Genomic DNA, 24,978 nt, shown 5'->3' with positions numbered 1-24,978 from the left:
TTTAATTAGTAGAAAAGTCCATTTCTACTCTGCCTCTTGCCCTGGGACATGCAGGGCTTTTCCCTGCTTTGCATTCTTTTGGCCAATAAACCCAGTGATATCAGCGTTGGTTGCCATGCAACCAGGAGCCTGTTCGGCTTCCTGGGGTGTTACGCATTTCGGGGGGAAGGGTTCATGGATCCTCATATGGCTTGTTAACTGAGGGGGGTTACAGAGTATTTGTTAAATATAAAAACAAAATATATATTGTGTGTTTGAGTGGTCCAGACGCTACACAGCACAATCTCATGACAGTTTGTATCTGTTTTATGTTTTGGTGAAATGGTGACTAATTTGTATGAGATCATGTTCATACGATCTGCTAACGCCCCACTGGTGGTTAGGTTTAGGAGTGGACCTTCATGCTTGTGATTTGAGCTATACTGGTTGTGTTTTATGTTTGTTTATTTATTTATTATTATATGTTTGTATTAATTTGGAAGTCTTGGTTCAATTTAGAATAAACCCCATCATAAATCTCACTTTTTTATGCTTAGAACAAAGAAAAAAAAACAAAAAAAAAAACTTTTAGAATATGTATATTCCACAAACACAAGTCTCACAGTTTTGCTTCTCGAGTAAATTTATTGGAACTAGACAAAAAGAAAATAATAATAATTTTTTTTTTTTCAGCACGGTTCACGATTCCCAGTCCAAAAGGAAAGTCATTTTAATGGAGCCAAAATAGTGAAACAGGATTGGTTAAGACACAGAGAAGAAAGGAAGACGGCAATGAAGGTGGGGGGAAGAGGTGTAAGGTGGAATGAGGAAAAGGAACAGGACGAACCCAGAATTACAGATAGAAAATGAACAGAGAATGACAGAGTGAGGGGGAACAGAGAGATACTCCAGGAGAAGAGCCAGTTTTATTGTGTAGCAGTAATGTGATCAGAATCTTCACAGCTGACATACACTCTCACCTCTCAGAAAGATGATCTATGATGGAAACCACTGAATTTGGAGGGTCAAACAATTATTGAAGTAAACAAAAAAATCTAAATTTGCGCTATTTACTTAATACAAATTCCTGTTCTAAGATGCCCCCTTACGTCAAATTCTAAGGCAATCCCAAAATGTGCTGCAATAAGCTCAATGTGATAAATATATAACTAAATAAATCAAGATAGCAGATGAAGCCATTGATTTGAATTATTTAATTCATTAAAACTCATTCAGACACTGACTTGATTACGTGGCGTATTGGTTCGGTAGGTCCAATCGACGAAATGATTGTTCGAAAGCTGCACTTATTCAAAAACCAAACAACTGATTCATTCACAAATGAAACTCCAGTATTAACTCAAACAGATTTAAAGAGTAGTGTTAAGTTAATATGAGCATGAAATGTTATAATGTTGTACTGGTTACTTGCTCAAGACGTAAAATGTTAAAACTGAAACCTGAACATTGGACTAAAAAAAAAAAAAAAAAAAACACTGAGCAAAATTTGTGTAAAACACATCTGAAGTAAACAAAATGTTAGATTATGCTAGCTAATTTGGCTAGCTAGCTAACCCAGTTATTTCAGTTGAGGTACAAGACACCTGTCTATGAAAAAGAGCATCTGTGTGTTTGATGACACATTACTGCTTATAAAAGTGATCATTTAATCAAACTTACTTTCTACTTTTATGTCATTCTGATATGCACACTAAACAAGTTTCCTAGAATCTCAGTGCTAGTCTGGCTCATGACTGTCTGTGTGAGTCTATGAAAAAACACAAATAATTTGATACGGCTCTGTTTGATGGTTAACGCTGTTAGTTCTGCTTCTCACTAGACCTGAGATCAAATTAGCTGGAGAGGCTGAAAACAACGCACCTTTACCCTTCCTCAGCTGCGACCATACGGACACTTAAGTGCGGTGTACGTGCTGGGCTCTTGATAAAGTCAGTTTCAAGTTTATTTATATAGCAGTTTTTACACTAAACATGGTTTTAAAGCAGCTTTACAGAAAATCGTGATGTTATTGTTTATAATATCTTAACATCTTCATGCCTTACAGACAGATTTAGCAGATTAGATCTGGACAATTATACAGTTATACATTTTGCTATGATATAAACAATCTGGCAGATGAGATTTGCTATATATGATATATTGCTTTATATGAGTATACTGCATGTATGCGTGTAAAGTTGGATGTACTGTATCCAACTTTAAAAATATAGCTGAGGAGTAATATAATTTACATTTTGCGGCAATATAAACAATCAAGGATTTGAGTTTTGCTATACACACACACATACACGTGTATGTGTGTGTGTGTGTGTACGTGTATATACACTAGCTTTCTATTTTTTCTATTCTATCTACTTGTTTTTCGTGTGTGTGTGTGTGTATGTATGTGTATATATATATATATATATATGTATGTGTGTATATATATATATATATATATGTATGTGTGTATATATATATATATATATATGTATGTGTGTATATATATATGTTGAAGGTGTCTGAATATATTTTGGTTTGACTGTATCTATTTGATAAATGAAGTTAACCAACTAACATTATACATACCCTTTTGGTTTCTGTACCCAATATTTAAATAATTTACAAATGTAATAAAAATATAGGTATCGGCATCGGTATCGGCAAGTACCAAAAATAAAAGTATCGGTATCGGGCGAGTACTGGAAAAAGTGGTATCGGTGCATCCCTAGTTGCTATATAGCATATAGCACTTTACTTGAATATATGGTATTTGGATAAAGTTGGATACACTTATCCAATTTTATAGAGAGAGCTTTGCGAAAATACAGTGTATATTTGGCAATGTTATAACCAATCACGCAGTCAAGATTTGCTAAAAAAGACAATAAATAATGTGCATCCATGAGCCCGTATAACCCTGGCTTTTACATCACGCATATTCACACTCACACAACATATTGTAACAAAACCATGTGGATTGACTGCTAATACTCATGACATGTAGCTAGTATGTTGCCGTTTGTTTGTGTGTGTGTGTGTTAATTAAAGTGTTGCAGAGGTTGACAGGATGTGTCCCCAACTCACACAGCACCTGTGGCTCCTCACCCCCTGCCCAGTACATACTAATTATTCCTTCCAAAGCACCACGCACAAATCTTTACCCACCTGGTGTGCGCCAGTGAAATGCCTCTCCCCTGTCGAGTCCACGGAGCTGCAGTTGTGCGAGACCCTGCTCTATAATTGACGTTCCTACTTCATGCCATGTATACGGGTGTAAAAACAGCATAAAGGGTTTTTTCAGCATCACAAGTGTCAAATTTGAGCCCCGACATGACTCAAATAACCCAGGAAAATAACCCAGATCTGAAAGTGTCTCTGCAGAACACGTATGCTAGGGAAATGCCTCGTGAAACAAGATAAATAGCTGTTCAAGGGAGTAGATTTGTGTTTCTGGCTGATAAATCTGATTCGGTTTGTCATCAAGTGTAGAGGCTGTATCGGTTTCATAGGCGTGACCTCATGTGTGTGCATGTGCATACATTTATAAAGGTGAGTGACTGATTTAACAGGTCGTTTCATGGGTAAAATATGTCTACCCCGTGACATTTTCTCTTCCTTAACAGGACAAGATGTGTTAAATATAACCTGCTTGCATAATCAGTGCAATAAACCACTGTTAGATGGGTCGAAATTTGTCAGCCTATAGAAAAGAAACAACACAATTGAGATCTCCTAGATATAGCAATGAGATTAAATGGAGACTTCTGTGGAAGTTTCCTGCTTCTCAGATTTTTCTCATTAATTAGACATTGTGGGGGAAAAAGTGAATGTCTAAAATGCTGTGAGCAGAAATGACCCATTCATTGGCCTATATTTGGTCAGTTCAATTGAGTCACTGACTCCTCAGATCATTTGCTTGAACGGAATGTGTATCTATGTATTTATGCATGTTTATTTGTTTATACATGCATAAATTAATTATTATTATTATTATTATTATTATTATTATTATTATTATTATTATTATTATTATTATCATCATCATTATTATTATTACTACATTAGCCCATTAAATATTTATTTTTGTTTATTTGTTTTACTTAAGGCACCAAGTAAACCAAGAATGCCTCTAAGTGAATGAATGAATGAATGAATGAATGAACACATACATGCATACGTACCTAAGGTGTATGACATTCCTGCATATCTACATCTATAATATAAATAATTTTAGACACGTAAGTCTAACTGAGGCCTCCATTAATTCTTCTGAGCAATGAAAGAGCAACCTCTGAAAATTAAAAAATCCTTCTGTCAGACTTGTTTATTTGTGCAGTCTAAAAAATAACAAGCTATGCTCTACCTAAACTACTTTTTTCCCCTTTTTTCCCTTCTTCTGTGCCTACAGTATCTGAATGTCATGCACACATTTTTTTTTTTTGCTGTGCTGGAACACTAAAGGTTGTTGTTATTTCTGTTGTCATAGATGAAACGGGGACAGACTGGTTTCTCATCAGAGTGGTCAGATGGGCCAGATGTGGAGAAAAGTGGAGGGAGACTAAAAAGTTAGTGAGTAGTTTCTCTATAATAGCAACTGGACAGCACTTTTCTAAATGTGGAGAAAATGACGGCACACAAGTTATACATTTTGGAAAAAAAAAATATTTCAATGCTTATGTGTTTGCTCGCAAAACTTTTTGCATTCTCGTGTGCTTGATTTAAAGGGGTCATATGATGCAATTTCAAATTGTCCTTTCTCTTTGGAGTGTTACACGCTGTTCATGCAAAGATAAGATCCCTAAAGTTGCAAAGACTAAAGTCTCAAACCCAAAGAGATATTCTTTATAAAAGTTAAGACTTGTCCACGCCCTCCTAAAACGCCTCGTTCTAACACGCCCCCACATGTCTACGTCACTGTGTGGGAAGATTTGCATAACACCGGCCAAATGTTCACGCAAAGAAAGAAGGCGTATCTTTTATTCTCACCGTAGTATTGTTGTTGCCGAGCCGCCATGTCGTGGAGACACTGTGTGTTGTGTTGTGAAAGGGAAACTACTTTGTTTGGCCTTCCAAAAGAGGACGATATCCGCTTCGTCATGCCTAGAGCTGATCCGTGCTGGTTGTTGCGGAAATACGAGTTTTGAGCAGTGTAGAGTAGCGCTTGTTGTCTGTCATTTCTCCAATCACAAATGCAGACATGGTTTTAGGTTTACGTGGCGCAATACGCAACGCGTAAAAATACAGTATAAGTCATTATAATCAGTAATTATGTCCCCGCTGGATGCAACAAATGCCTGGTTTGTAATGGGTTTTATTGGTGTTGTCTCATCTTGCCGGGACACGGCATCACAGTATGGTAAGGGGCGTAACATTCCCGTCACACGCTTGAGGTATTCAGCCAATCACAACGCACTGGATAGCTGGCCAATCACAGCACACCTCGCTTTTCAGAACGATGAGCTTTGTAAAAATCGACGCATTTCAGAAAGGCGGGGCATAGAGGAGCAAATGTACATTATGTGGAAAATAATGTTTTTTGAACTTTAAACCGCATAAACACGTTGCATTACACCAAATACACAACATAATGTTCTTTTTAGCAACGTCATATGATCCCTTTAAATAATATGAGGTGGGAGCAAAAAAAAACTATTTCACTTCTTTTGCAAGCAACACAAAGTTTCTTGCAGGAACATAATTAGAGAACACAAATATGTTGTGAGTGAACGCAGTAACATTAAAATATAATTGTACTTCCCAACCCCCCATCTTTTTTTTTTATTTTGTTTTTATGGATTTTTATTGTTTCATGTTAAAGTCTGGGCCTGAGACAAGTGCAAAATAATGAATTATATACATAAATAAAAAATAAAAAAACAATAAAAAATGACAATAAAAATCGACATAAGAGTGCCTGTAGTTGAAGAAACACTTTACAAGGTGTCAGGTTGATACTTTGATTGCTTCTGAGGATGAATTAGTAGATTTGGCAGAATTGCAAGGATGAGTTTGAAATCAAATCTATGAAAGATACTTTTGTTTAAGGCATTTAGTGGCAGTCCAAACCCGCACCTAAATGTCAAATAAAACAAAGTGAATTGTGATTGGAAAACTTACTTGTCAATCAGACAGTCTCTTGACGTCTAGGCGTTCCTGGCCTAAATAAGCTGTGATGTGGGCCAGACTTTAGCTTTGTTAATCTTGTTTTTCTACAGAACATGAGGTAAGAGAAAGAGAGAGAACAGGGGGAGGAGGTGGTGCAGGTGGAAACGGCGAGGATTGAACACGGAGTGGGAGTCGGCAACTTTGTTTAGAGCGGAAATGATGAAAGGTTCAAGTCTGATTGATCTCGTGCCATGTGTGTTTGTGTGCATGTACGAGTGTTCCAGTGCTAATAACACGAATCTCTTTTGAAGAGGCACAAAGCGTTCATTCTTCCTACGAGTTCCCAGAACAGAGGCGAGCTGCCTCTGTCAGCTGTAAAACACAGGAGGAAGAACTTCCAGAACATCTGACTTGACTGGATTCCCCTTTTACAAGTTTGCACTTTTTATTTAGTTACTCTTTATATGTTCATTATAATAGCAGGCTATTTCAAACCAAGTCCTCCTTTGACTTGTAAAATGTGGTTTCTAAGTGAACACATTTAGTTTTTCTTTATTCTTTTTTTTTTCTTTGTATCGCTGCATCTTTTATAGTCTGCATTAATATGCATGCACCTTACAGCATGTCACAGATTTGAAGTGAGAATTTCTCAGATCATAATAAACATAAAATAATGTGAATATATTAACAACTGTAATTATTTGTTTTAAAAAAAATGTGTTTTAAGTGTGCGTGTTAAGGACAAAATCTGTATGTTAATATATGGGTTGCCCGGTTTTTAAATGAACAAAATGATATAAATGAACAGATGGCTGACTAGTTGACCGTTCACAAGATGATTTTCAAAATGGCAAGCTCCAGTTTCATTTGCTGGCTTTATGCAATTTTTCGTAGCACAGGTTTTTAAGAATCCACTGGGAAACAAATTCGTGTTTAGAAACAGGTTTAAATTTGTCAGAAATTTAAGAAATTATAAATGTCATGTATAAATCAAAGGAGTATTTCACCGACCTCATGCATTACTTAGTCACGTTGGAATTGTAAGGGAAACAGGTCAATTTAGCTCAAAGGGAATCATTTAAGATTTTAAAGGGAATTTGGACAGAATCACTGTTTTACGGCTGATCACTGAGACGGCCAGCGATTCATTGAACGAGCCGTATGACATCAGTTCTGCAATGGATATTAATATCCAAAGTATAGTGAAAACACTATTTATTAGCACAGTAACAAGATCGGCAGTTTAAGACATTAACTTGTAAGCACAAAACACAAGATACTTCTCTTTTCAATATAAATAAGGTACTTGCGTTGCGTGTCCGGGGTTCCCTTTATATATATATATATATACTGTATATATATATACTGTATATTTTTTTTTTCTTCCGCTAGAGCACCACTTAAGTCTTCTCCTCCCATTTCTACCAATGATGCTTGATTCAACTTCCCGCGTCTACTGTACTACCTGTGCAGCATCAACAGCGCAACTGGGTTGTTGGTTGCCAGGTTGAGGTCACAAATGGGTTGAAATTTGTATGGTGTGTCGATTGTGTGAGTAGGATGCGTTTCATACAAGGTCTGGCAACTGCACAACCTTGGAATAATTTATTGATGTGATTATTCATATAACGAGGTTTGGGCCATACAAAGAAATAACAAAATAACATGCCCCATTCCCTCAACAAAAACACAATAGGATTTTTCCATAGTTTTTTTTTTATGGATTATTGCAGACAATAAGCTCTCAGAGATGGGTGTGAAATACGGGTGACTCCTGGGAAAAACAGAAGTGTTGACAGGAATGTCGGGGACATTAAATGTCATTACACCGAACATGTAAACTTATCCACTTTTGTTTTTACAATCGCCCTCTTGCAAACTATTCTAGCTTGAATTTTCTGTTTTTATTTATTTATTTTTTCATTAAAATAAAGACTGAAAGTGTTGACGGAAGGTGAAGTTGAAGTCATGTGACCGTGGTGTGGTTAATTTATACCCTACGTTTAGCCATTTACCTCTGGTGATTATATTTAGACTTATTTTGTTGGTCCGAGAGCTTATTGTCTGCAATAATCCATAAAAAAAAAACTATGGAAAAATCCTATTGTGTTTTTGTTGAGGGAATCAGGGTGATGCTAACTTCTGAGATGGTCTAAAAAAGAAACAGCATCAATTTTACTCTGGGGAAAAAAAAAAAAACGAAACAAAAATGATGCACTTCTCCTTAAAGAATTGTGTTTGGGTATTATTTATACTTTGGTTTTCATTATAGTTCCAGGTGAGAGCGGTGGTATTATCAGTATGTGAGTGTATGTTCTGCCAGTGTGTGCATGCCCCAGGCCTGCTGAAATCTTGTCACATGCTGTCTTCCTCTTCCTTTCCGAAGTCTGTTACACCTCTCTTCTTCCATTCGCTCTCTCTCTCTCTCTCTCTCTCTCTCTCTCTCTCTCTCTATCTCTCCATCCTATCTCTCTGCCATTGTGGCAGGACCGATTGTTGCTCAGTGACAAGCACAGCTTTAACATTTCAGCAGAGAAGAATCAGGTGGCAGTTTCATATATACCCCTCTCTCTATCTCTTCCTCTCTCTCTAGGATGTGACACATTCAGCTACCCCATACCTGACACTGCTGATATTCTTTCTCACTCTTTTTCTCCATCTCTATCTCATTCTGTCTATCTCTGTTTCTCAGCCCTGTATCAGATTTCCTGCCTTAATTGGAAGGAGAAAGTTTTACAGAGTCTGACGACTTGTATGACGAAGGTAGAGTGAGAACATATAGATACACTGTTTTTTTTTTTTTTTTAAGTATCTATATTTAAAATAAGTCCAACTTACTTGGGAGGCAAAATTGTGTGAAAAATAACATTTGAAAATATTTAATACTACTACTACTACATACATACTGTATATGCATACATACATGCATACATGGTGTTTGTGTATGTGTGTATATATATATATATATTATATGAAAAACTGGTTTATTAAAAAAAATACCACACTTGCTGTTTTAATTGCTTTATTCGCGAGCACTTATGCGCCGATTGCCAACAAAACACAGAAATTTGATGCAGTTTTACTTACCGCCTGCGGTTTCTGACTCCTAACCAGGATCCTTTATCCCTGGGACCTCTCCATCTTTCAGTATCAAACAATGTGCAAATCCAGTGCCGAACTGGGCCTTGTCGAATATGATCATAGAATAGAGAAAGAAGAAACATGTAAGAGCTTTGCTAGAGAAGAAGAAAAAGAGAAAAAAAACCTCCACCGTTTAATGGCTTATATATATATGTATATGTATGTATATATGTATGTATATATGTATATATCTGCAAAAATGTCAACAATTCTGTGTTTTTCTGTCAATATGGGGTGCTGTGTGTACATTAATGAGGAAAAAAAATTAACTTAAATGATTTTAGCAAATGGCTGCAATATAACAAAGAGTGAAAAATTTAAGGGGGTCTGAATACTTTCCGTACCCACTGTATATATATATATGTATGTATATACAGGGAAAGTAGTCTCTCTTGTCTGTATGCTATTGTTGTTGATAAAATGTTGTTATTTTTATCTTTCTTTTCTTTCTTAAATAAAAACTTGACCTGAAAACTGAAAATGATTACAAAACTGCTCATTTAGTGTTTTATCCAAAACATTTAGACACATACACATGCATAAGCTTATATAATATTGCAGTTACCCTGAGGCTGAGTGTTGGATCTATTCTCAAAGGCCGGATCAAACATAGTTTGCCTGAAGGCAGGGCAAGAGCTGTTCTCACATTCTCACTGGTCAGCAGTATTCCTGCCATAAACCTCAAATGGAGTAAAGCAAAGACTACTGAGAGTAAGACGTTTAATGACCTAAATGTCTAGCTTACAGCTAGTTTATTTGTTAATAACTAGCTACCTGAATTATAACACATCCAACATTGTTATTATACCCTCTTTAGGTTTGTTACACCACTGTAACACGTTAAGCATATTCAGCGTGACTGTTTGCATGCAGTGCATCTGCATACTGTATAAAATGTTTCTAGACAATTGCAATTACAGAATGCACTGCAACAAGCTTACCATTTTAGCCAATATAAAAAAATGGACTATTTCATCCAATATTTGTGTGTTTTTTTTAATGGATTTAAAATTTGAAGTTAAGAACAGTGTTAGCTTATCAACATGCTAACGTCAAACTCCATTGGAATCATTTGTGAGTTGAGTTTCCTTATGCAGGGCATTTTAAATCAGTCACTTATGAGGTTCCTTTTTGGTTAATATGCCGCCTTTAGGGATGTTCAGGCTGACAGTGATTTGCAGCGACAAGGAAACCTGATTCATTCATTTTCAATGAAAGCTGGTGATTTGATGCAATGTGAGGGACAGAGACTGTTGGTGATGCGATAAAGTTGAGGCGAGTTCAGCTATACCAGCTGTGGGTAGGACAGAGAAGCCCATGTGATCTGTCACATGATGCACTTGAATACAAGGACGCCTGCTAGCAAACAACTCAACTGAACACTTATAAAAAGTAGCTGCCTGTGTAGACAATAGCTCACTGTTGAGAGCTGTTGCTGTTTTGAATTTCTGATATTTGCCGTTCTGGCATGAATGAAATTCAGTTCTCATTCTGTCTCTCTCTTTTTGTCTTGCGTCCCCTATCACACAGAATGATTAATGGGGAGGTGTGTCAGAGGCATTTGATTAATGTCTAGCATCTTCCTCCACATTGTGAGATAGAGATGAGGGGTAGGTTATGGTGGGGTTTGTACAGATAAGGATTATGGCTTGTTTAAAAGCTGATATCTCATTTTGAATGAAGATATTTGGTAATGTATCAGCCCTATATTAACACTAGATTAAATCCTGAGATGTTTATCAGATACACAAAGTAGATATGGAGTGGAATTTTCTTTCACACACTCAAGTATGAAAATGAAATAGCAGTTGAAATCTAGTACCAGACTCTTTGTGTAATCAGCATTCTGTTTTTATATATACATTGTACAGTGTACATTACAATGCACAGTGTAGCCTGCCATGTCTCATTGTCTCACAGGCATTTGTAAGTTGTAGTCAGATAAACACTGTTAAATACAACAGTTACTGTAGTTGCAGTGCTCGAATCTGATTAGTTGAGCAGCGTTGTATCACATTTGTTGGTGTTTGTGTGTTCCAGACAGACTGGTGGTGTAGATTTGTCATTGAGTCTTTTTGCATGTTACATTGATATGCCAGTAGGTGCTGACAAGTGACTGTCATTGATCCATTCATTCAGTTGATTCGTTCAAAAACACTGATTTATTCAGGAAAGAACCAAGTGGAGCGAATCATTGAATTATGCGTTCAACCAATTAATTCAAAAATGCAGGTGACCTATATGAGTGAGTGGTTGAATAATTCATTCAGCTGTAAATAAATAAATAAGGAAAAACATCAACTGAATTAAAAGAATAATAATAATAATAATAATAAACTTTTATTTCAACTAGTTGCCAAGGAAACATTTCTCATTTTCATTTAGTTTAGCTTAGTGTAATAAAATAACTAAATTTAAAACTGAAATTAATAAGTGACAAAATAATTTTAACAAATTACAAAAAAGCATAAAAAATTCTAAAATTGAAAATGAAATAGAAAATATAATATTATAAAGTAATTCAAACTATTATTAAAAACTAGAATAGTACCTCAGTGATAGTCAGTGTAACTTCTCAGTCACAGTCCTTCTTAACAATAATTGTTGCCATCTTAAAGGAATAAAATAAGGTATGTATCAATACTATTACCATCATAATGGTCATAGCCATAAAAAACACACACATTCCATTGCATTGTTCAGCTATTTAAATTTGTGTAGATAAAAATGTGATACAAACAATCAATCAATCAATAAACAAATAAATAAATAAAACTTGTTTATGCTATGGTTTTATACATTTCTGATGGAATAATTTTGCTAGAATAATTTTGCAGAGGGATGAAAATAAATAAATAAATAGTTTCACTTGTCTTTCATAAATAAATGCCATTATATAAATAACAAATACAAATCTGTGAAATATTAAAGATTAAATGCTTTAAGAATATTATATTTGTTCAGTTATGTGCACACAACTCTTTCTTTCTTTTTTCCCCCTCGCTGTTTTCTGAAAGATTTAATGAAGGGTCAGAGGAAGAGTTTGCAACATGAGCGAGAAGGAATTTCTGGAAAGGTTCGGACACTGAAGTCTCACCTCTCTACAGCTGTCAGCGGTTGTTACGGTAACAGTAGGCCAGTGGACCGGAGTTAACTAGACTGAAGGAGCCATGGTGTGTGTGTGTGTGTGTCTCGCATGTAATGCAAGAGCATCACCTTTCACACTATTGAATTTCACTACGTTTTAACCCACCCATGATTGCATTTTCATATGATTAACATCTATTACCCTGATGGTGTAAACCTTTAGACAGTTCACTATCTACACGGGGGTTTTTTTTCCATGTCTTTGTGTCTCGCAGCGAGCGCTCTGAAGCAGGGGTGGGCTGGGTAACGAACTGCTGACTGAATTGATTGAAAAATTAATTTTCTATTTTCATCCAGTTGAGAAGCAGATTTAATTGATTTAAAAACGGCATGTAATTATACCTGCGTGGGGAAGACATGTTGCTGTGTATGCGTGTTTTTTTGTCCTTGTGTGTGTGTGTGTGTGTGTGTGTGTGTTTGAGAGAGAGAGAGAGAAAGCGCGGACTGACCACAGACATGTAATTGTAATTTCCTGTTTTCAATTGCCTTTTCTCTCTATTTTAAAGCCGACATCACACAAGCGTGTTACAAAAAAGTGGTTAATGGACAGAAATGTCTGTCCTGTGACTTCTTTCGTACTGAATCTGTATTTCAACTTTTGGTAACACTTTATTTCGATAGTCCACTTTAGACGTTCTATTAACAGTAAGTAACTTTGCAACTACATGTCAACTAGCAGTTAGTAGAGTATTAGTAGACTGTCTGCTTAATATCTTCTAACACTTTCTTTGTCAACTTATTCTACTAACCCTAAACCTACCCTAACAGTCTACTCTGAGAGTTAGTAGACATGTAGATGCAGATTGAGAATTAGTTGACATGTAGTTGACATGTAGTTACAAAGTTATTTATAGTTAGTAGAATGTCTAAAGTGGACTATCGAAATAAAGTGTAACCCAACTTTTTTGTAGTATCATTCCTAAATGGGCATTGTATTCCTATGGAGCCAGATCAGCCTCAAAAATAATACATTTACAAAACAAAATTCACAATTTACATTTACAAAATCAGATCAATAAATTCAAAACACAATTCATAAATGCACAAGTAAAATCATAAACATTTCCCCAAATGCTCACACAAATGCATCTTACCTAAATAAATGTAAAATGTTTACACAAATATGTATATATCAAGTTATTGAATTAATTTCCAGCACACATTTATGAATGATGTTACATGTATTTATGGATCATTGAATCTGCCTTTGCAAATCGTCACACGTGCGTGGACTGCTTTGAATTTGTGTGTGGTATTTTTGAGACCTTCCTGGCAGGTTAAGATTCATAAATATCTTTTTTTGGAGGATGTTCCGTTCAGCCAATCACGGTGAGCTTTTAATCCACCAATCAAAACACTCTTTACTGAACAGACTCAAGAAGCTCAACGCTGCGCTTGTACTGTGCATTGTTCCATGATCCATGATGTAAAGACATTTTAATGGGTACTTTTTTTTAGCACCTGATTACAATTTCTACAAAATCACATTATGATTTATATCGTTCCCTCAAAATACAGCTACCCGGTTAGCCTGCTGTCTTATACACTCACGTGTGAAATCTCACATTCAATATAAAACTGGTTTACCTAGCCGTATTGAACCCTGTAGAATACTGAATTAATATTAATAGAAATGCTAAAAATAGAAATGATAATTAGTATTCAATATTAGTGATATCTACTAGCCCATGACCAATATATATTCAACAATAGTGCATAGCAATAGTTTGACTGACCTCTAATATAAGTTATATATCACCACTTTTTACAGTTTGAAGCTATTATTTATTGACGTAGTTTGAATCTCCTTTCGGTTATTAGCAAATAATCTCAAATATTGTCACCTCTACTTGACATTCTGACTTAAAACCTCACAATTTTAATCTTCAAAATGAAGTCCAGCAGTGGTTTGATGCATTTCCTGATTTAGGCCTATTTTTCTGCCATAAACCGCTGCGTTCCAAAGTGTAAGAAGTCCATTTATATTGTGCATGGTATTGACTTGTCATTGACCCGTGTTAAGACCCCTCATTATGCTGTAATTAAGCTTTTATTGACAAACTCTACGAGATTAAAGTACCACTGTGCTCTGTTGGTGATTGCAGTCATCTGAACAAACAACACTTTGATAGGCCAAACACACAGTTACATAAGTGCGTGTGTTTGTGTTTAGATAGGCCTGTCCTTACCAATCAATTGAATTTTCTTACTCGCACATGCTGCCATAATCAGCCTAATTAAAATCCAACATCTTTTACATGCAACATTCCCACAAATACTTCTCCAACCAAGCTCCAAATTAGCTGTTTTCCATTTTAACTTTTTGCTTTAATCTCAAACATTAAACTGTCAAGGATTTAGGGTAATTATATATGCTAATTTCGTTTGCTCAATTCCGTCGCGCATGCCGCAGACCCTCTTTAGACATCGTCGCCTGCCACAAATATTAACTCAAATCTTCCCAGCACTGCTCTAATTGGCGAACATTTCCATTGTAAATGCTGTACTGTAATACTCTTTTTATACATTTGAATATTTATTAGATTAGTTAAACTCCAAGTTAGAAGAGAAGCAGGCTCTGTTTGTTAATGTAGATTTCTTCTGTGATTGTGAACTGGTACGTTTAAGTGAATTACTTCCTGTGAGAGCTGTGTTTTAAGGTCTAATTTAATTTTCTAATTTAATACAAGTTATTTTGTATATTTTGTTTAAAATTTTACTTAAGAATCAGGTATTTATACTTAAATAGTTAAGTGTTTTTATAGTTATATTAAATAGTGCTTTTCTTTTAAACGTTTTATTCATCAAAGAATCCTGAAAAAAGTATTTTAGGTTCCAAAAATAAATAAAAAATTAAGCAGCACAACTGTTTCCAACATTGATAATAAATCAGCATATTAGAATGATTTCTGAAGGATCATGGGACACTGAAGACTGGATTAATTTAATTCTGCCACCACAAGAATTAATTGTATTTTAATGTATAGTAAAAAGAAAAACATTATTTTAAATTGTAATAATATATATATATGTGTGTGTGTGTGTATATATATATATATATATATATATATACATATATATATATATATATATATATATATATATTATATACTTTCTTTTTTTTTTCTTTTCTGTATTTTTGATCAAATAAATGCAGTCTTGATGACACTTCTGTTGACTGATGAGAATTTCCATTCATGGATATAATATTTTGTTATTAGAATCTTAATATTACATATATAAGCCACGTAGTGATCACAGTGGGTGGGAAAAAAGGCATATTACATCACATAATATTCATCAATAATTTCTATTATTATTAAATTAAATTATCAGCGTAACAATTTTATTGGAAAGTTAAGTTCAGAATTAAAATAGAGTTTTGGAGCCCACTGTATGTCAACCGCATACACACAGTACAGTATATTAATCTCTGAACTGGTCTCTACAGATAACTTTAGTTTCTGACTCCAAACCAGTGTGCAACCTGTGACCTCTGACCTTTGATCAGCCGCTTGTGTGTGTGTGTGTGTGTGTGTGTGTGTGTAGATGTGTGTGCATGCATGCTCACGAGTCCCAAGCACCTTTCTCAGTATTGATTCAAAGACGATTGGTTCAGCTAATGACTATTTACCCAGAGATATTAGTGTACCCTTCCCCGGCCCACAGCTCTTGCTCGCTGCCTCTTTTCACTTTCATTTGGAGGTGTGTAATTTTGTGAGTGTAATTAAATATTCATGTGTGCAGAAGGAACCTAGAAAACAAGAGAAAGAAAGAGAGAAAGCAAGGTGTGTTTAATAAGCAGAGAGTCTCTGGCTGTGCAGTTGGAGAAAAAAAAAAAAACAGCTGAGATCCAGTCCACAGGATATACAGTACACTAATCCAGCTTTTATTAGGAATGAGAAAAATATGGAAAATTACAAGGTAAAAAAAAAACGAGGAAAATGCATTAATGCATTAATTTTTTAGATTAATTAGCATATTTTTGCCTTTATTATTTTATTATGTGTAAGTAAATAAATAAATAATAATTAATTAATCAATCAAGTGTCACATGATCCTTCAGAAATCATTCTAATATGCTGATTTGGTGCTCAATAATTATTGGTACTCAATTATTAATTATAGTTCTTATTATCATTAGTGTTGAAAATAATTTTTGCTGCTTAATATTTTTGTGTGAAATCGTGATACATTTTTTCAGGATTGTTTGATGCATAGAAAAGTTACAAAAGCACATTTATTTGAAAGAGTTTTATACTACAACTATATAAATGTCTTTACTGTCGCTTTTGAGCAATTTAATTATTCCTTTATTGTAATTTAATAATTACAATAAAATAAGAATTTGTGTTTATAAATTATTGTTTATGTGTAATCGTATTTATATTTTAAAATTCAGAAATGTAATGCTATTCACAAAAATGTTTATGTAACAAAAATTATTGTGAGTATATACATATAATTATTTTATAATAATTATTTGTAAATGAATAAATACTTTATATAATACACTAGCAAGAGTGACAGTTTCAATACATTATATATACACATTCAGGAATAATCTTTCAGATATATTTCTTTGACTATGATTCTTTCTTTTTTTTCCATTACAGGTAATTCAGGTAAAATCAACTACACTTGTGGAAACTTTTACCACAATTTTGCAATATAACATCTAAATTTGTAATGATTTTAAGTTAAATATCTGATTTACTATTTCACATAATTGGCAATTAAAAATGTAGTAATGATTATTTGATAAATTCTGTAAAAAAAATAGATCACCTAGAATACGTTTACCCCAGGGAGCTACTTGCCCTAGATAGTGGGGCAAGATGGCCCATTTAAGTGACTTTTCTCCCCCGTATATTTACTACTACATTGAACAATGCATCATCCTGTATATGCTAAATCTATAGTGTAAATAAGTAAAATGCATCATTAAATGCACATTGTTCTTAAGGGGTCCAAATCATCCCTGATATATTTGCCAAAGAGTGTGTTTATAGCACAGAAGCTGTCACAACAGCACACATGAAATGGTTTTGAACTCATAAGCCCTCCAGTGAATGTCTGTACATCCTCATGAATATGTTGCATGCTGATGATGTCATGTACTACTGACCCCTGCCACATTACACCCTTAGGAAGCGTATAGTGTGTGTGCGTGTGTTTGTATGAGGTCGGTGGCTCCCTTTAAGTCTGTCTGCATTGAGCTGCGGGCCCAGCGGCAAAGAGCCATACCTTATTGAAACACAAATACGCTCTCACATTTCATTTCTCCTTGTTCTGCAGCAATGCATATTTGTTGAGTGTGTGCGGCCCGGTGTTTGTAAGAGTGAGGGGAAGTAGACTGGATAATGATTGATATGTGTGGAGAAAGAGAGTCATACATTATTGATGAGAGAGTTTATTGCGTCCCTCAGCATAAGTTTTATGGATTCAGACACTGTTATTGGAGCATGCAGGGGTCCTGTGCGAGTCGGGGGGCGGAGTTTACCTTATGTTAGAGCGTTTCAGATGAGCCTGATCATTCCTAAGTGTTTGTGGATGTTGTTTGAATGCATTTGTTGGCATGGGATGCACACAGAGAACCTAATTTCTCAGAATTCCATATGGTATTCAACTCAGCTGGACCTCTTTCTACATTTATGAGGTTCCCAGAAGCAGAAGTCTTCATACTGTAGTACAATTCCATATTAGTGAACAGAAACTACAAATATTATTCATTCATTCATTCATTCAATTTTATTTTTTTTGCAAAAGAAAAATCCACAATAGCATTTTTTATAACTTCCCAAAAGAGGGAAAAATAGTGAGCAATTGATTATGCTGGTCAGAAGAATAGAAAAAGATGTCAAATTTGCTGTCACTCGCTCAGCATTTGCAAACACTCACACAGCAGCAGCGTTAACTAGTTTTCTATAGGCTAATATAGTGCCAAGGTAACGAAGTATAGTTTTTAAATGTACATTATTTTATTTATCATTTTGTTTATGAAACTATAATGATCTTTGCTAGATTTATGATGCTAATAACTGTGGAAACGTTCAACAGCGCCCATCCACTTTTTCAGTAGCCTTGATTCCAGCAGTATTTTTCTTATTCATTTTTCTCATAGGGATTTTAGAAAGTCTTCATTTAAAGGGATAGTTCACCCAAAAATGAAAATTTGATGTTTATCTACTTACCCCCAGGGCATCCAAGATGTAGGTGACTTTGTTTCTTCAGTAGAACACATTTTTAACTCCAACCGTTGCAGTCTATCATGCGTGCGCTCAAAGACAGTTGGACATAGTGGTGTATTATAGGTAAAAAATGATATAAATACTGTTCGGTTTCTCGCACAAACCGATTGTTTCGTGTCTTAGGACATCAATGTGTCGTCACGAGCCGTAGGGTTTAATTTGGATTTGTCTGTGCATGTTTTTTTTTACTCTCATAGATTTTGTTACCATTGCCATGCATTATACGACTGATAGACTGCAACGGTTAAAGTTAAAAATCATCATATGTGTTCTACTGAAGAAACAAAATCACCTACATCTTGGATGCCCTGGGGGTAAGCAGATAAACATCAAATTTTCATTTTTGGGTGAACTATCCCTTTAAGAGATGTAAACTAGGGGGAATCGCAACATTACAAATTTAAGGTACAAGACTCTGTGCTTAATGGCTTTAATGAGAAAACATCTACAATCCCATAAAGCATTGCAAATGAGCCTATATTAAAAATGATGGAGACATGTATAACTATTGATTTAAAAAATATAGAAACAACATATTTTGCATACAAATGTTAAGTACTTTGAGAGCATAGGGAAACTGACTCTCTGTCATTCGCTCTGCTTCATGGGAGTGGACTCACAAAAAATAGATTTTTGGTGCAATTTGCTTGTCATGATTCTTTGGTAAAATTGTTGCTGCAGAATCATGGGTAATGTAGGTTTCACCAGGAATTCTGCTGTTAAACACAATTATATAAAAAAAAAAAACTGGAAAAATTCAAGCTGATGGCTTCAACTAAAGCATATATTATTGAGAAACAACCTTGTAGCTCATAAGTCTAAATGCTTTTAAGTTATTTTTTAAAATCAAATCCCCCTAAAAAGAAAATGAATGGTATTTTTACTTCTGGAACCCAACTCTTACACTCTAATCACCTCATGCAAGACACCTCTTTTGAAGTCCATTCAACTAATAATGTCAGAATTTCCAACTTCCTAATTGGATACATGTGACAAAAAGTTAGAATTCCAACTTGGAATTGTGCAGGAATCCACATCCCAGTGTTTGCATGTACAGTATGTACATAAACGTCATACAAACATGTTTGAAGACAAATGCAAATTTAGTCTTCATGTTCAGAAATCAGAGATATCAAGTAGGAATATCCCACATCCGTCTTGGCTGGAAAGCTGTGTTAGTGCTCCGCTTTCACATAGCTACACTATTGATCAAACTGATATTTTTATCTCTCTCTTCTCTCTTGACGAGACCTGTCTTTGGGTGGGATTGGATTGTCTTTTTCCGAGTGCTAGATATTGTCGAGATTGCTGGGAGAAAAAAAATAATAATAAATTACAGATGTGTATGTTTTTCACTGCCGAGCTCATAAAGTGCATCACTTGCAGCAGAAATCATTACTTTTTCATAAATGGGATGTAATTTGTCTCATAGTAGCTCGGAGGCCTTAACAGTGTAGGTCATGTGGCCACTGAGGGAGCAGCTGATTGGTTGATAGCAGTTATTGAATGAGGACGTATAGATCTGCATTGAATAGGGGGTGGCGATTTGTCACTGTCTCTCCACACAGGAGAATATAAAGTTATAAATATCACACCCACACACATAGAGCTGATATTTTTTTTCCTTCTGTCTCAATGTGTCTTCATTGAAAGAGATGCATTCCTTGAATTTGAGAAATTAACAATGAAGTTCTTCTCTAGCAGTTTCTGTGCGGTTTATTCTACATTTATGAGCTGTTCTTGCAGTATGTTCTTTATTTTGCAGCTTTGTTGCAGTGAGTAAATTATAAATTATAAATTATGTTAGATAACTTTCAGTTGTCGAGTAGAATATATTAAGTACATTGTAATAACTATGGTGTTACATTGGTTAAACCAATCTTTAATTACATCATATGCCAGTTAATTAAATGGATGAACTGAAATCAATTATATAATTATTAATTGTAATTATACAATTCTTCATTTCAGAAGAAGGAGATTTTGTCACATTTGTCTGTTCTTCAGGGTATTTTTAGAGAAATTTTGTCACCGAAAGTGTGGCCCAACATGTACCTTATGTGGCATGTTTTTCGTCAATCTTGACTCGCTCCAAAAGGTGTGTAGGTCTGAAAACAAGTCATTCAAAGGAATTGTGAAGATTTCTAAGGGACCTTGACCGTATGCTAGAAGTAGAACCCTTGGACCAGACATCTAGACACCAAAAGAACTGACAAAATTACTTGCTCCATGTCATTTGAAGAGAGGTGGCCTGAGGGAAACAGAACGTTGAGAGGGAACAGGGAAGCCGAAGAAAAGCAGAAAACTTACACAAGATGAAAAGATTTGGTTCAATCCTATCAGACTCCACACAGATCAGATACAAAGCATCAGAATGCTTTGCTCAGAGCATACACATGAGACAAGCATACACATGAGACATCAATGTATTGATACAGATTCAGACCTTTTGTTATGATAATGTTGATAGCCGGATGCTTGTAGTGTGTGATGGTGAGAAGTCAGGTGCTGTGCCTGGTTTCTTAAGAAATCCATGAAATATGAGTGTTGGTGGCTCAGTGTACACATATGAGATATTTATGGCAACTTTAAGGGAATAGTAAAGGAAAATCATTACAAAAACAGTATTTTTATTATCATTAATGCACGTTCATTGGTAGCACACCTTCTCTGGCCACCCAGGCTGAAGGAACCAGGCAGTGCTGACATGATTGGAGGTGGTTGCTTCATGTCAAGGGATATCGAAAATGTAGACAAGCACAGCTTGAAGTCCACAATCAGGCTTGAGCCAGAATAAGCCACAAGCTAAAAGGGCACCTGAACCCTGATAGAAGTAGAGTGGATTTGAGGAGTTTTTGAAGCCAGTGTCAGGATTCAAGTGGATTACTGTCAATGGAAGACAGTAGATCACTGGAGATTTGATTTTGGGTGGTACCTTTAGCTCGACATCTGTATATGGTGTTTAAATAGTAGGGCTGCATGATAATGATTACACTGATAATCATGATTACTTTGCTCAAAAATTATATTCGCAGTTATTAATCATAATTGTTTTCATTTGAGAAATTTCTTTATACGTTTCATCGGAATTCTCACATTTTCACATAAACACAAGTTATGAGACTGTCAACTCTTCGACATGAATTTGCACGACTCTTCAGTTTGTATTGGAGTGTAAGGTAAGATGTCAGTAGTTAAACATTTAATATTTGACAGCTGTTTTACAACAGAAATATTAAATGACCAACAGTAATATCCAGTTATGTAAACTATTATATTTTGTCAAATTATGCTGAATCATTTACAGAATTCATGTAATTCACAACTGAACGTGATGGGATAATATACAAATATTATTTGCAAATATTTAGAATTGGTTACTTTACAACAAAAAAAAACTGCGTGTGTTACACTTTCATTTGAGCAGAATATTGCAGTGGAGATCGCTAAACTCTAGCATGCGTGTGCGCTCGGTTGCCAGGTTGGAAACTTTCAGTTGTCGAGTAGAATATATTAAGTACATTGTAATAACTATGGTGTTACATTGGTTAAACCAATCTTTAATTACATCATATGCCAGTTAATTAAATGGATGAACTGAAATCAATTATATAATTATTAATTGTAATTATACAATTCTTCATTTCAGAAGAAGGAGATTTTGTCACATTTGTCTGTTCTTCAGGGTATTTTTAGAGAAATTTTGTCACCGAAAGTGTGGCCCAACATGTACCTTATGTGGCATGTTTTTCGTCAATCTTGACTCGCTCCAAAAGGTGTGTAGGTCTGAAAACAAGTCATTCAAAGGAATTGTGAAGATTTCTAAGGGACCTTCACCGTATGCTAGAAGTAGAACCCTTGGACCAGACATCTAGACACCAAAAGAACTGACAAAATTACTTGCTCCATGTCATTTGAAGAGAGGTGGCCTGAGGGAAACAGAACGTTGAGAGGGAACAGGGAAGCCGAAGAAAAGCAGAAAACTTACACAAGATGAAAAGATTTGGTTCAATCCTATCAGACTCCACACAGATCAGATACAAAGCATCAGAATGCTTTGCTCAGAGCATACACATGAGACAAGCATACACATGAGACATCAATGTATTGATACAGATTCAGACCTTTTGTTATGATAATGTTGATAGCCGGATGCTTGTAGTGTGTGATGGTGAGAAGTCAGGTGCTGTGCCTGGTTTCTTAAGAAATCCATGAAATATGAGTGTTGGTGGCTCAGTGTACACATATGAGATATTTATGGCAACTTTAAGGGAATAGTAAAGGAAAATCATTACAAAAACAGTATTTTTATTATCATTAATGCACGTTCATTGGTAGCACACCTTCTCTGGCCACCCAGGCTGAAGGAACCAGGCAGTGCTGACATGATTGGAGGTGGTTGCTTCATGTCAAGGGATATCGAAAATGTAGACAAGCACAGCTTGAAGTCCACAATCAGGCTTGAGCCAGAATAAGCCACAAGCTAAAAGGGCACCTGAACCCTGATAGAAGTAGAGTGGATTTGAGGAGTTTTTGAAGCCAGTGTCAGGATTCAAGTGGATTACTGTCAATGGAAGACAGTAGATCACTGGAGATTTGATTTTGGGTGGTACCTTTAGCTCGACATCTGTATATGGTGTTTAAATAGTAGGGCTGCATGATAATGATTACACTGATAATCATGATTACTTTGCTCAAAAATTATATTCGCAGTTATTAATCATAATTGTTTTCATTTGAGAAATTTCTTTATACGTTTCATCGGAATTCTCACATTTTCACATAAACACAAGTTATGAGACTGTCAACTCTTCGACATGAATTTGCACGACTCTTCAGTTTGTATTGGAGTGTAAGGTAAGATGTCAGTAGTTAAACATTTAATATTTGACAGCTGTTTTACAACAGAAATATTAAATGACCAACAGTAATATCCAGTTATGTAAACTATTATATTTTGTCAAATTATGCTGAATCATTTACAGAATTCATGTAATTCACAACTGAACGTGATGGGATAATATACAAATATTATTTGCAAATATTTAGAATTGGTTACTTTACAACAAAAAAAAACTGCGTGTGTTACACTTTCATTTGAGCAGAATATTGCAGTGGAGATCGCTAAACTCTAGCATGCGTGTGCGCTCGGTTGCCAGGTTGGAATGAATAATTAAAACAAAGGTTGGTAAATGTATCCGTTTAGAATGGCGAAACTCAGATTAGGTGCATGATTTAAACTGTTGATATCTGGCAACATTGTTGCCAAACTTATCAATGCAAGATGACAGGAATGTAAAAATAAAAAAATTCAGGATAAATAACCATCAGACCAATATCAAAGATGATTATTCTTAGTTAACCGATGTGCAGAAATCTTGATCACAATTAATATATATTAGGGGTGTAACGATACACGTATTCGTATTGAACCGTTCGGTACGAGGTTTTCGGTTCGGTACGGATTACAAAACAAATGATTCGTTGGACTAATCCTATTACATATGGAAACTAAAAAAGCTTTAAGTGTGTGAAATATAATGTTTTCAGTGCCACTGCACTCAACAAGGCAGCCCAAACGACGTAGTTAAGCATAATAGCTATTATTCAAGATACACTCTAAAAAAATCAGCTACTTCAACTTAAAATTTTTATTTCAGTTGCTGCCTTTTTTAAAATCTTTCTATAAATTTGTTGAAATTACATATATATCTATATATATATTCCATGGTCTGTGTGAATACTGGATTCTGATTGGCTGATTCAGTTGCTGCCTTTTTTAAAATCTTTCTATAAATTTGTTGAAATTACATATATATCTATATATATATATTCCATGGTCTGTGTGAATACTGGATTCTGATTGGCTGACAGGTATGCAGTAAAACAGTTTAATGCACAGGTAGTTCCAAGTCAGTTTAATCACCGTTCTATATTAATGCGCTGCTTTAATTGATGCACACTAACCAACACGCATCACTCGCACACAAACACACACAGAGAGAGAGAGAGCGAGAGAGAGAGAGGTCAGAGATCGCTGATTGTGCTGACATATGGAAAAAAAAGGATGGGCGAGTGTGTGAAATATAATGTTTTCAGTGCCACTGCACTCAACAAGGCAGCCCAAACGACGTAACAGGCAACGTGCTGTCTGCCCCGCGATAACCTCCCCTTGCTGGGGTGCGTCGAAAGACAATGATCTTGTATCAACAATAGCCAGAGATATTGTCAAAAGCAACAATTATTGGCAATATTAAGATATTTGGCATTTCCAATTAATGTAGGCCTGTTACATTCTTATTTTTATTAGGACTATTATTATGAAGTTACTTTTATTATTAAATTAAAATTA

Source organism: Sinocyclocheilus rhinocerous, unplaced genomic scaffold, assembly GCF_001515625.1.
Source record: "Sinocyclocheilus rhinocerous isolate Xijiao unplaced genomic scaffold, SAMN03320098_v1.1 scaffold2366, whole genome shotgun sequence".
Taxonomy (NCBI): domain Eukaryota; kingdom Metazoa; phylum Chordata; class Actinopteri; order Cypriniformes; family Cyprinidae; genus Sinocyclocheilus; species Sinocyclocheilus rhinocerous.
This window is presented reverse-complemented; position numbering follows the sequence as displayed.